Source organism: Triticum aestivum, chromosome 3A, assembly GCF_018294505.1.
Source record: "Triticum aestivum cultivar Chinese Spring chromosome 3A, IWGSC CS RefSeq v2.1, whole genome shotgun sequence".
NCBI lineage: Eukaryota > Viridiplantae > Streptophyta > Magnoliopsida > Poales > Poaceae > Triticum > Triticum aestivum.
This window is the reverse complement of record NC_057800.1, coordinates 174,076,994-174,086,597: the sequence shown is the minus strand read 5'-3', so window position 1 is coordinate 174,086,597 and position 9,604 is coordinate 174,076,994. Positions and strand designations below refer to the sequence as shown.

Here is a 9,604-nt window from a genome sequence, read left to right as displayed (position 1 = left end):
GTGATGATGTAGTCGTACTCGACGTGATCCAAATCACCGATGACCAGCGCCAAACGGACGGCACCTCCGCGTTCAACACACGTACGGAACAGCCACGTCTCCTCCTTCTTGATCCAGCAAGGAAGGGAGGAGAGGTTGAGGGAGATGGCACCAGCAGCAGCACGACGGCGTGGTGTTGATGGAGCTGCAGTACTCCGGCAGAGCTTCGCTAAGCACTATGGAGGTGGAGGAGGTGTTGGGGAGGGAGAAGGAGGCAACCAAAGGCCAGGGCGTTCAGGTATCAAGTCCCTCCTCTCCCCCACTATATATAGGGGTGCCAAGGGGGGTGGCCGGCCCTAGGAGATCCAATCTCCTAGGGGGTGCGGCGGCCAAGGGGGGTTTTCCCTCCCCCCAAGGCACCTAGGAGGTGCCTTACCCTCCTAGGACTCTTGCCCCCTTGAACCCTAGGCGCATGGGCCTATGTGGGGCTGGTGCCCTTGGCCCATTAGGCCAAGGCGCACCCCCACACAGCCCATGTGGCCCCCCGAGACAGGTGGACCCACCCGGTGGACCCCCGGGACCCTTCCGGTGGTCCCGGTACAATACCGATAACCCCGAAACTTGTCCCGATGCCCGGAACAGGACTTCCCATATATAAATCTTTACCTCCGGACCATTCCGGAACTCCTCGTGACGTCCGGGATCTCATCCGGGACTCCGAACAACATTCGGGTTATTGCATATACATATCCCTATAACCCTAGCGTAACTGAACCTTAAGTGTGTAGACCCTACGGGTTCGGGAGACATGCAGACATGACCGAGACTCTCTTAGTCAATAACCATCAGCGGGATCTGGATACCCATGATGGCTCCCACATGCTCCTCGATGTTGTCATCGGATGAACCACTATGTCGAGGATTCGATCAAACCCTGTATGCAATTCCCTTTGCCAATCGGTACGTTACTTGCCCGAGACTCGATCGTCGGTATCCCAATACCTTGTTCAGTCTCGTTACCGGCAAGTCACTTTACTCGTACCGTAATGCATGATCCCGTGTCCAACACCTTGGTCACTTTGAGCTCATTATGATGATGCATTACCGAGTGGGCCCAGAGATACCTCTCCGTCATACGGAGTGACAAATCCCAGTCTCGATCCGTGTCAACCCAACAGCTACTTTCGGAGATACCTGTAATGCACCTTTATAGTCACCCAGTTACGTTGTGACGTTTGGTACACCCAAGGCACTCTTACGGTATCCGGGAGTTACACGATCTCATGGTCGAAGGAAGAGATACTTGACACTTGCAAAGCTCTAGCAAAACGAACTACACGATCTTTTATGCTATGCTTAGGATTGGGTCTTGTCCATCACATCATTCTCCTAATGATGTGATCCCGTTATCAACGACATCCAATGTCCATAGTCAGGAAACCATGACTATCTGTTGATCACAACGAGCTGGTCAACTAGAGGCTTACCAGGGACATAGTGTGGTCTAAGTATTCACACGTGTATTACGATTTCCGGATAATACAGTTATAGCATGAATACAAGACAATTATCATGAACAATGAAATATAATAATACTTTTATTATTGCCTCTAGGGCATATTTCCAACATTACCTTGTGCCTCGTTAAGCCTCTTGTTAACAAGCTCGATGTCGGCATCCGCCGCATCCAGTTGCCGCTTCAGTTCGGCAAACTCATGAGTCCGGCTAGCCACCGGAGCTCCCACTACCTGCACATTAAAGCGGTATGGTTATTGCCTGGGACTACGATCCTCTGATTGCCGCCGTTCTCGGTGACAACCAGAGTCTCAGGGGCTACTATCTACAGGGCACACCTAAAAATGTGCGGTACCATCACAAATGTACATCATTTTTACGTACCTCAAAGCCCGTCAGTAGACTCATAAAGGCATCATGCAACCCGCTTTCGGCGGATGAAATCCTTTCCATCACCGTACCCATCAAGGTACGGTGTTCTTCTGAAATGGCCGCTCGCTCCAACAGCTCTCTCAGTACGTCCGACCGCATACCAGTCGGTGCCGGACTCTTCTGTTTGCTCTCTTCGAGAGCCGGACACTGGGGACTTAGGGTGACTATAGGATTATCTTCTGGCCTCACCGGATCCGGAGAGGCCCTCCGTGACGACACTTGAAGGTCGCCTGCTTCTTGAGCGGAGGAGTCCGAGGGAGGCGTTTCGCTCTCCATCATCTCCGGAAGAAGATCCCCCGAAGACGAGCTCTGCTGAGAAGGGCTAAGATCCGAACTGCAAGATAAATACTTCGGTTATTTTCCTCAGGGGTAAGGTAATATATCTTCACTATTAAAGTACTTTTTGTTTACTTACAGCTCGTTAGAGGGCTGATCCCCGCGCGGACTTTGTGCGGCAAGAGCACCCTCCAAGGCAGGACCCTCTGGTGGAGATTTCTTCTCCTGCTTGGAAACCTTGGTTTCCGGATCTTTAGAGGTAGTCCTCTTCCTTTCCCGTGGTGAGAGAATGTCAGATTCCTCCCCTCGGTTATCCTCCCACATGGAGGCGCTCGTTCCCTCGGTTGGAATAGGTAGCGGTGGAGGCCCGCTTTCGCCCTCATTATTCCCCCCTTTGTCTTCCTTTGAGGGCTCCGGGCAAGGTGCTAGCTCGAGCATCTTTTCCAGTACCGGATTTTCCAAACCCTCAGGAAGGGGGGGCCGAACACCGAATCATCTTCGCCTTTGTTATCCAGTCCTAGTCAAAGAGCGATTTCTCAGAATAACGTCATGATAAATGAAAGACGGTGTGTTCGGCTAGAGGATAACTTACTTGGTCGGCGGTGCGGTTGTTGCTCAGGCCCACGTCCTCGGTGGTATCCGGACACTCTATATGGGGTATGAAGAATGATCTATACATCTCCTCGTGCGTCAGGCCGAGGAAATTCTGAATAGCGCGCGGTCCTTCTGGGTTGAACTCCCACATGCGAAGAGGCCGGCGTTTGCATGGCTGGATTCATCGAACCAGCATGACTTGCATTACCATAATCAAACTGAAATCTTCTTCGAAGAGACTTTGAATGCGGCTTTGCAGTACAGGCACGTCCTTGGCGGGACCCCACCTCAGCCCTCTGCTAATCCATGACATCAGTTGTGGTGGAGGGCCTGAGCGCAAAGCAGGGGCAACCGCCCACTTGGTACTTTTGGGAGCTGTGATGTAAAACCACTCCCGTTGCCATAATCCGGACACCTCTGGAATAGAACCCTTCGGCCATGGAGCTCCGGCGATCCTGCTTATTAATGCGCCTCTGCACGCTACATGCTGCCCCTCGACCATCTTCGGCTTCACGTCAAAGGTCTTGAGTCATAGGCCGAAGTGAGGGGTAATGCGGAGGAAAGCCTCACATGCAACAATAAATGATGAGATGTGGAGAAAGGAGTCTGGGGCTAGATCGTGGAAATCTAGCCCGTAATTAAATATCAGCCCCCTGACGAAGGGATCCAGAGTGAGGCCTAGACCTCGAAGGAAGTGGGAGATGAACACGACATCTTCGTTGGGTTCAGGAGTAGGGACGGCCTGCCCTCAGGCGGGCAGCCGATGCGAAACCTCGGCGGTCAGGTATCTGGCCTCCCTCAACTTCTTGATATATTCTTCCGTAACGGAGGAGGGCATCCACCGGCCTTGAAGGCTAGATCCGGACATGATTGAGGGTCCGGAGCACCTGACCTGGGCTTTGGGTGTTAGAACTCGAGGTGGGGGAAGGATTCGATTGAGCACGGGAGGGAAAGAGTAAAAGCCTTGTCCCTTTATGAAGAGGGTGAATATCAAGCGTCCTCTCCGTAGCCATTTGGGACTTGCCTAATCTAGGAGTTCTAGATACGGTTGGGTTACCCACGACCGTATTGATGAGAATCCCGTAATTAGGGAACACGATCTCTGCTTTGACAAGACGTGTCAAAAAACTGCATCGCATTATGTGTCGAGCTGGTTGAAGAAAAACGGTTCGAATAATTACCGGGCCATGGCATAATGTCGTGTTGCCAAAACATGTCAGCAGATTAGATTTGTGGAAATATTATTCTCTCTACGGTGGTATGTGGAAACTTATTTTGCAGGGTCGGACACTATCCTTGTATTCAAATTCTTCCGTGATGTATTCGGAGGAGGAACCCGCCTTGCAATGCCGAAGACAATACTGCGCGTCGGACTCATCGTCATTGAAGCCTGGTTCAGGGGCTACTGAGGGAGTCCTGGATTAGGGGTTCTCTGGACTGTCGGACTATAACCTTTGGCCGGACTGTTAGACTATGAAGATATTAAATTGAAGACTTCGTCTCGTGTCCGGATGGAACTCTATTTGGCGTGGAAGGCAAGCTAGGCAATACGGATATGCATATCTCCTCCTTTGTAACCGACCTTGTGTAACCCTAGCCCTCTCCGGTGTCTATATAAACCGGAGGGTTTTAGTCCATAGGACAACAATAACATACAGTCATATCATAGGCTAGCTTCTAGGGTTTAGCCTCTTTAATCTCGTGGTAGACTACTCTTGTACTACCCATATCATCAATATTAATCAAGCAGGACGTAGGGTTTTACCTCTATCAAGAGGGCCCAAACCTGGGTAAAACTTCGTGTTCCCTGCCTCCTGTTACCATCCGCCTAGATGCACAGTTCGAGACCCCCTACCCGAGATCCGCCAGTTTTGACATCGACAACGTGTGTGTATCAATAATCCTAGACATACGAGCTTGTTACACGCAGTTTACGGGGCCCTTCGTTAAATTTCTTTGCCCCCCCCCCCCCCCCGATTTCTCCCCGGGGCGGCCCGCCTCACTCCCTTCTTTCCAATCCCACTTTGCCATGTCAGCGTGTAACTAAATTCAGCCTGTAAGTGCCTGTACGTCTAGCATTACTGTGTGTGTATGGTGGAGAAGAGGAAGAACGAGGTTTTTTAGGAGGGAAGGATGGTGTGTTAGGAAGATGTGGGCCGTCGCTTTATGATTTGGAAGGACATGTGAGAGATTAGTAATCCTGGAAAATCAGGTGCCTTCAGTTTAGGAAGTTGATCCTGAGTATTTTTTGTCATTGTGCATGATTCGTGTAGTTTTTGTATTCATTGCCTAATATTTATGAAGATTATTGTCTTATGATTGATTCATTTTCATGATTTGACTACAAAATATTTATGAAGATTACCGTCTTCTGATTGATTCTTATCCGTGAATTGATTACCAATTTTTTTGGAGTATATATTGGTGATCGTGAAAAAAATAGCAAGCAAACTAAGAGGAGAGAATGAGTATGACAAAGAAATAAAGTATCGTTTTGATTTAGAATTATGTATGTTGGTTTTGTTTTGTGCAACGTTCGTTTAAATTACTAAAGAAATCTAGAGGAAACCAAAAGAGAGGGGGCATGGGGAGGAAAAAACCCAGGAGGAGGTGAGGCAAACCTAGAAACTCTCCTTTAATAGTAGTGATTATTCATGTTAATTGTGCTAGTCATTAGAGTCAGAGTGTAGCTCAGCTGATTCCAGTCTAGTTTAGGTGTGAATTGCACACCGAAATCAAAAGTCACCATTGGGCTATTCTCATTGTAATCAGTCTCTGGATTGTTATATTATTGGTAGAAGATTAGTTTTAGTTATGTTGCTTCTCCATAAAAATTTTCCATATCGATAATTATGTTCATTCTCTGTGATTTTTTTCATATCAATGACTGAGGGGCGAATACCGACCATGATGTCTTACTCAGCGATCGCTCCTGTTCCACTCAGTGATACAGGTGTCGCGCTCTGGCGAGGGTGTTGGACCGGGCTCAAGCAGCACTAGTTGTTGCTTGCTTGCATGTCGTTCGCTAGCTGGTGTCTTTTTTTATTCTAATGCTTTGAAGGAGAATAGAGGAAGATGCAAATTTGAAAAACAATTCAGGATTTTTAAAAATACACATGAATTTATATAATAAAAATGAAACAAAAAAGATTAATAAAAGAGAAAATGAAACAACCCTGTGGAAAAGGTAATGCCGGCAAAAATATATATAGAAAAACCCATACACGAAAGGTTCTAAAACCTTTCCAAAACTGATGGACAAAAGACACATTAAAAAGGCGACAATCAGCCAAACATGGTGCAGGTTTTTTTTTTTTTGAGAAACACATGGTGCAGGTGGGAAACACTTTATTCAGCGCCTTTAGCCCCGGATTGCTCCTATAACCTCTGGCGGGCTGGCTAAATGGTGTTCTCTTTGTAAACTTTGCTCGTTATTTTTTATATGGTGGCGCTCGCTCCTCTGAAGAAAAAATTGTTGTTCAATGAACAATATCGACTAGTGGTATTTTCACCAGAACTAAAAAATAAATGTACATTCAAAAAATGTTCATGGATTATTAAAATGTTCACGAATTTTTTTAAATAAAATTTAAGATATTCCATGGATTTAGAAAAGTCCAAGAATTATTGATGAATTAAAAAAAGGGTATGTCTATGTTACATCTAATCTGTCCCCACTTGTTGACAAACAATACGCGTGGTTGCTCCCCGATCACCTCGTGTCGACCAGTTTGTTTGTTGTGTGGGCAGCCCATCCCTTCCAGCCCAACAACCCCCGCAACCTGCCCTTGTTTTTGTTGGGCTTTTTGTTTGTTTGTTCTTGTTTGTTTGAGAAGGAAAAGGCCACATGTGTACACAGACCTGGGCCTCGTTAGTAGAAAAACATATTGAAGTAGTTTTCTTTGTCAACGAGTACCTTGTCCCTTTGCTCTTTTAAAACACTCATTTCCTGCTTCCTCTCTTGTCTTTTCTGCAACTATACAAATAAATGAAGTTTTTGTCAGAGAATTCAACTTATGAAAATCAAAGAGGAGAAAAATAAAAATACAAGAAAAAGGAAAACAAACACAAAAAGGAAAAGAGTAGCTTCCTGTAGTTTAGAACATACTTACGATTGTTCTCAAGCCATCAAGCAACATGCCGTCTGATGCATCACTTTCTGTCAAATCAACTATAGTTTACGTAGCTTGTGAACAAATGCCACGAGATGTTTGCTCCTGCTGGTCAGTCATGCTGTCATTCCCTGAGTCATGTTGTTGATTATTGTTGTTCAACTCCAACTGGTCAGAATTTGTATCTTTGCTTGCAAAGCTCCTGTTTAAAAAAAGACACGAACATTTGCACCAAAAACATGAGCACCAACAAAAAAGGTAAATCTCTTACAGTGATAGGGAAAATGAAAATCGTAAACCAAACATGAGGACAGCAAAAACCACTGAGTCTACGTCGAAAAGCTATTGTGTACATTGAAAAAAAAACATGAAAGAACAACTTGCAAAAACCACTGACTCTATGTCGAAAAGCTATTGTGTACATTATAAACATTCTTACGGACATTTTTGTACACTCTGCTTTGTTCAGGCAACTTGAGGCGTTATGCATATTCAAGCATTTTTCATACGCGTTGTGCACATTCAGATAATTCTCTGGGGCAGAGAGAAAACATTAACCATTAAATTAAGAAAAAACTTGCTTTTGTCTCACTGAAGTTGGTTATCAAAAAAATTGAGAATGTGTCCCTCTACTAAAAGCTACACTACTACTGGGAAACAAAAACCTTGAGGACACATCGCCCTCTCATGCACGACACAGATACACATGTTAATCACTGAACATACAGACTGAAAAATGAAAAAAAATGAAAAAAGCCTAAATCCAACAATCTCAATCACTGAGCTTACGTACTCAAAAATGTATGCTCTCTCTGAAAATAAACATCCTGGAAATCCCACATTCCGAATCCAACTAAAAAATGTGTGCTAAACATCCTGAATCCCACACTCTAAACTTGCAGATCAAAAATGAAAAATAAAACATCGTGAATCCCAAATTCTAAAAACTAACAGATTCAGAATGTGTGGTATGCTCTGCAAAACACTCTGAATTCAGCGTGTTGGATTCTGCATTTCAGTAAAACACTATGAATTCTGTTTTTATACCCTAGAGATGTGAACAATAACTTAATTTACAGTCTAAAGTCTGAAAACTTACAGATCAAATCAAAAACAGCCTGCTTAACCTCATTGTCATCAACTAACACCCCTCCCCCCAGCACAATAATGGGCAGACAAAAAACAACTACCAGAAGCTAAGCTGAATTCATTAGTGTAGATGCTAGCTTCAACACACAGTATAATTTGTTTGTTGCTGACTCTAGACAAAACACCGACAACAAAAATCGACGTATATGGCTCCTGCCATTCATTGTTGGCTGAGGCAACAACCTCCTGTAGCCGAAGCTCCATGGCTCCCCCTCGCGTATCCCCTACCCCACCCCTATACAACCGGCTTACAAAACACCTGGGTGGTTTCCTACACATGACATGAACAGAGATCTATCCAACAACAAAACAAGTTTGCTCCTGACTCCTCGCAAACACAGCTGACGAAATGGCAACGGGCAAAATTAAGCTATGTAGGTGAACGAGGGGGGAGAGGAGCCGGCCTTATTACCTTGACCGGACCGTCCGGCGCAGAGCTCGTGGGCGGTGCCCATAGCTGGGGCGCTTGTCCGCCGCGGACTGCTTGGTGAAGGTGCGGATGCCGCGGTCCTCGTCGGGCGCGCAGGGTTGGACGACGAGGACGACCACCGTGGGAACGGCAGATGCGGAGTGTTTCACCCCCGTCTTTTCTCCCTTCTCTTGTCTCCCACAGCAGAGCCACACAAATAACGGTGGGTGGATATTTGGAGGGAAACAAAGATCTGGTACTCTTCTTTTGGAAAACATGCAGAAAGACCCCTGTAAAAGAAAAAACATGCAGCTGCACCATAAAAAGTGGTAGGTTGTTAAGTTAAAAAAACATATTTGACATTTCAATAAAAGGAAACCTTTAGAAGGCTACCTATTTGTGAGTCAACCGATAACCTGCAAAAAAACTGGTTGCTCAGTTGTATGCAAAAAAATCATGTGCCGAGATTGCAAAAAAATACGGGTAGCCTATAGTTATGTAAAAAATTCTACCCCAAATGCAACAATCAAAGACCCGACTTGCATGTGTGTTGGTAAAACAATCTTCAGCAAATACGACTACACACAAAACACCGCTTGCGAAAGTGGCATCAAGCAAAAGACCCTGGTTGCAAGTCAAGGGTTGACTTGCAAGTGGGAACAAAACAAGGAACCCGGTTGCAAAGTTGAGGGTTCGCTTTGCAAGTGGCATGAAAGAAAAACTACAGGCGCACAGTTGCGAGTTGACGGTTGAAGTGGAATGAAAGAAAGAACCCAGATGCAAGTTGAGAGCCGACTTGCAAGTGTCATCAAACAAAAAAGACCCAATTGCAAAGTCGAGGGTTCAATTCCAAGTGGAATGAAAAAGATAAAATACGGGGCGACAGTTGCGAGTCGATGGTGGACTTGCAACTAGGGCAACTACAAAACTACTGTAGGGGAACGTAGTAATTTCAAAAAAATTCCTACGCACACGCAAGATCATGGTGATGCATAGTAACGAGAGGGGAGAGTGTTGTCTACGTACCCTCGTAGACCGAAGCGGAAGCGTTGACGCAACATAGAGGAAGTAGTCGTACGTCTTCCCGGTTCAACCGATCCAAGCACCGTTACTCCGGCACCTCCGAGTTTTTGGCACA

The 9,604-nt window shown here is 45.9% G+C and overlaps 1 long non-coding RNA gene across 1 annotated transcript; it reads right to left on the bottom strand.

Annotated features, from left to right (window-relative positions):
- Nucleotides 1-4,790: 4,790 nt before the first annotated feature.
- Nucleotides 4,791-8,674, bottom strand: LOC123058191 (uncharacterized). The gene is made up of 3 exons (XR_006427089.1): nucleotides 8,470-8,674; nucleotides 6,909-7,110; nucleotides 4,791-6,772 (listed from the first exon to the last, which is right to left on the bottom strand). It is a non-coding gene; the product is annotated as an uncharacterized lncRNA (long non-coding RNA).
- Nucleotides 8,675-9,604: the final 930 nt, after the last annotated feature.